Below are 4,884 nucleotides of genomic sequence, written 5' to 3'. Positions count from 1 at the left end.
TGACTGATGTTTATGATGGTCAGAATTACAGACGGATCCGTCATCTGATGCTCAGATACCTCGGAAATAGTGAAGTGAGATGAGATCTCACGTGTTTGATGCGCGACAGGTCACTGGGTTTTACCTTTGAACAAATATACGGTTATGTGTGCGTTTATCAGACTCGTCGTGTTTATGCAATTTTTTGGTTTGGATGTGTGTTTTTTTTTTATATATAACTATTCTATGAATAAACACTTTCATACACAGTCTCCTGTGAGTGCGTTTTGTGCTGTTATTATTCTTCTCATTAAGAGAAAATTGATATCCATTGCATGCATGAATATCTATTGCATGCATTACTTCTGATAAAGAGTAACTAAATGGTTTTGCATTTATTGCTCAGATATTTATTGTGAGTGAAAAGTTGATATTCTTGATACAGTAAATAATGTTTACTAATTTTGCAAGTCAGTTGCATTTTCAGGTCTGATCTTTTTTTCTTATGAAATGACAACAGAATCAATCAAGAGACGCAAAAGCAACCGCTAGAACGACTGTAGAACAGAGCGGAGCAGCAAATAGAGTTATTTCACGGTGCAATTGGAGTCAGGTTTTATTCATCTCATTACAGTTATGCTGGTGTGTTCTTGGTCCTTTGCTGTGCTATTTCTGCACGTTATATAAATGCCTGCAATTGTCCTGCAGTGTTGTGCTGTAGACATGATTCTTCAAATCTGAGGAGCACTATTTCTTTACTTAGGAATTTGTTTTGTTTGTGTGTGTGTGTGTTTTGTTTAGCTATAATAGAAATATTAAATGGAAAAAAACATAAAATCTTACCTTTAAACCTGAAACTAAAACCGCCAGTAGGTGGCGCTAAGTCACTAGCGTCTTAATGAGCGAGTCATTTGAGTCATTCATTAGACCGATTCATTCAAACCCGCGATTCATTCAGTAACGAATCACCGCTGTTTACACTTTGTTTGGAACTACTTTCGATGACAAAATAGAGCAATAACATACAATCTTGTCAAAAATGTAAGTAACTTAATATAAATAAATTTTGATATTCATTTTATACGACATTTCGATTAACATTTGCAATCAGTGTTGATATTAGATACTCTTGCTCGTGTTTTATTGCTTTTTTTGCCCAAATAGTTTGCATTTTTATAATTTTATTTTATTTCTATTTTTTTTAGTTAGCCCCATTAACTTCCCGCCGCCATGTAAAACGTATAAAATGTAAATAAATAAATACAATTAATTAATTAAAATAAAAGCAATGATAGATAGATTTTAAAATAAAAAGTCTGGGAATCCCAGGGCATAGATACAGCCTATTTAGTAATCCACACAGAATAAAATAAAATATTTGATGCTTTTTGAATGAAAACGAGGCTACAGTCCGTTCAAGGTTGTATTGCATGTTTAACGTTGCTGGTGATTTCGCTGATAAAACGTTGAAAATACCGCTTAAACATTTATCAAACAAACAAAATAAGCTATACTGACATTCAGCTTATTGTTGTATTGCATGTTTAACGTTGCTGGTGATTTCGCTGATAAAACATTGAAAATACCGCTTAAACATTTATCAAACAAACAAAATAAGCTATACTGACATTCAGCTTATTAAAATAAACGGTGCTCCCTCACAAAATTGTTTTCATTGCATGTGTGGCGTTTAGCTTGATGAGGTCTATCGTGTTGGAGAAGGAGTTTCTACTAATGAGAGTGATTATGATTGTCAATATGGTGGTCTAATAGTGCTACTTACTGATTCTGACGCGTCCAACATCAGCTCAGCCTCTTCTCTTCTCGTCTCCAGCACACTCCTCAGCCCTCATGCTGAACAAACACTGAACCGTTGACCTGTCTGAGGAGTGCGGGGTTGTTGAGGATGATCCGGAGAGATCATTAGACTGATGCAGCTGCAGATCTCCAGCTCTCTGATCAGCTCAGCTCGAGGAGTTGATTGGTGTGCTAATGAAGTCTCCAGCTCCCGAGTTTTCCAGAAGATTGTCTTTTACAGAGCAGACAAAAAGATAAAATTGCCCAAATGTGATCCCAAGTACAGACCTTGACCTCTACCACAAAATAAAATCTTATGATTGTTTGATTTTAATGTTAACCTCATTAGAAATACACTCATAAACTGCCGATCAACCTCCTACACACTACACACTTCAAGCTTCAAATGACTTCAGTATTAAAACTGCACAAGGCTTCAAATGGAGTGTTTGTCAAGACAACACACTAGGCCTTGAACTTAGTTCTTCATTTTATATTTAATATACACTGCCGGTCAAAAGTTTGGGATCAGTAAGGTTTTTATTACTTTTTACAGTAAAATTGTGAGATATTACTCAAGACAACACACTAGGCCTTGAACTTAGTTCTTCATTTTATATTTAATATACACTGCCGGTCAAAAGTTTGGGATCAGTAAGGTTTTTATTACTTTTTACATTAAAATTGTGAGATATTACAATTTAAAATATCAGGTTTCTATGTGAATATCTGTTAAACTGTAATGTATTTCTGTGATGCGCAGCTGTATTTTCAGCATCATTACTGCAGTCTTCAGTGTCACATGATCTTCAGAAATCATAATAATATGCTGATTTATTATCAATATTGGAAAAGTTTGCTGCTTCATATATATATATATTATTTTTTTTTTGGGAACCTGTGATACTTTTTTCTGGATTCTTTGGTCAATAAGTTAATTTAAAATTGTAATTACATTTTATTTAAAATACAAATCTTTTCTAACAATGTCTTTATTATCACTTCTTATTAATTTAACACATCCTTGCTGAATAAAAGTATTAATTTCTTTCAAAAATAGAAAGAAAAAAAATCTGCTGTCCCCAGACTTTTGAACGGTAGTGTATATTGTTACAAAAGATTCCTATTTTTAATAAATGCTGTTCTTTTTTTTACTTTTTATTCATCAAAGAATCATGAAAAAAGTATCACAGGTTCCCAAAAAATATTAAGCAGCAAAACTGTTTCCAATATTGATAATAAATCAGCATATTAGAATGATTTCTGAAGATCATGTGACACTGAAGACTGCAGTAATGATGCTGAAAATACAGCTGCGCATCACAGGAATAAATTGTATTTTAAAGTACATTAAATTAGAAAACAGCTATTTTAAATTGCAATAATATTTCACAATTTTAATGTTTTTTTTCTATATTTCTGATCAAATAGATGCAGCCTTGGTGAGCAGAAGAAACTTCTTTAAAAAAACATGAAAATTCTTACTGATCCCAAACTTTTGTACTTTCAATGCATTTTTAAATGTTGGAATTTTAAAACATGCCCGGATTGGTTTGGAATGAATTATGGGATTATATAATTTTGACTCCAGATGGTGGCATTAAACTGAAATGATCTGCATGAAGAGAAACTGGAGGCCTGTGTTGTCAAAACTGCTGAGAATAGTTTCCGGACGAGCTCTTAGTGCTCATCTCTCCATCCGTTCACTACAAGCACTGAGAATAGCACATGCAGAAACAGATGAAGGATTTTACTTGGGTTATTCCGAGCTCGTTTCTTCAGCTCTTGAAGACTTTACAGATGATTCAGGGGATACCATGAAAAGGCGTTCGCTGGACAGAGGCCATGTGAAAAACATCCAGCGACCATCATGTCTCATTTCAGTTGTGTTGAATTTCTTGACACCATGTGGAGAGAAACGATGAGAAATACCAGCATGACCTATGAGCTCACTGCTGATATTTCCATGTTTGAGGTAAATCTGGATGCAGTGACGCATTAAATATGAAACGGACCACATTACAGCATTTGATTTTGGCTCTCGTATTACCTCCAGCAACACTATGAAACACTTGTTCACCAGCAACTTTTTCATATCCAAGAATCTAACAAAAATCCACAAATCGTTCATTAAAACATTGACATTTTTAATAAGGCAAGATACTACAGACAAAAAAATAAATAAATTAAAAAAAATTTTTTTTCATGCAATGGTTTGTGCTTTCATAACATTTCAGACTAGCGGAAAGAAAACATCCAAAATACACCTCTAAGTGTTTCTTTTATTGCACGCCATCTGTTTGTGACTGTAGATTTCAACTACAATACTTATCTTTAAAGGTTGTAAAATAAGCTTTTTACTACATCAGCAGCTACACTACGTATACCAAACTTTACCGTTTTATTTATTTTACTTATCTAGATTCTGAACGATATTAGAGGTTAGTATGTATTATTCACTTGATTTTATACATCTCATTCATTAATAAAAAAATTAAAAAGAAAAAGAAAAAAATCAATTACAATACATATCTTTAAAGCCTGTTTTTATTTTTTTTCAGTGACACTTACACAAACTTTACTGTTTTATTCCTATCTACAGTATATTCTGAATCGCTTTACAGAGGGGTTTGTTCATATATCATTCGCCCGATTTTATATAAAATTGTATTCCTAATAAAAAAGTAAAAAAGTATGTTTTTTTCTGGCTGTTTACAGTATTTTTAGATTTATAGAATGATAAAAAAAGAGAACTCCAAAATTCCAAAACTACCTCTAAAAATCAAATAAGAATTTTGAACTTGGTTTTTCCAATGTTCCGATTTTTGTTCTAGATATGTATGCAAATGAGTGTATACTTAATTAGATAATGCATTATTTGCATATTTAAACAATCAACATCTTTTAGTGACATTTTAAACTCTACTCACCTGTAGTGTCTTGCCATAAGAAGTTGCTATTTGTGTCCCTGCAGCACAAAAGCAGTGTTAAGTCGCTGGGGTATGTTTGTAGCAATAGCCAAAAATACATTGTATGGCTCAAAATTATTGATTTTTCTTTTATGCCAAAAATCATTAGGATATTAAGTAAAGATCATGTTCCATGAAG

Source organism: Sinocyclocheilus anshuiensis, unplaced genomic scaffold, assembly GCF_001515605.1.
Source record: "Sinocyclocheilus anshuiensis isolate Anshui unplaced genomic scaffold, SAMN03320099.WGS_v1.1 scaffold665, whole genome shotgun sequence".
NCBI lineage: Eukaryota > Metazoa > Chordata > Actinopteri > Cypriniformes > Cyprinidae > Sinocyclocheilus > Sinocyclocheilus anshuiensis.
Note: the sequence above shows the minus strand (reverse complement) of the source record.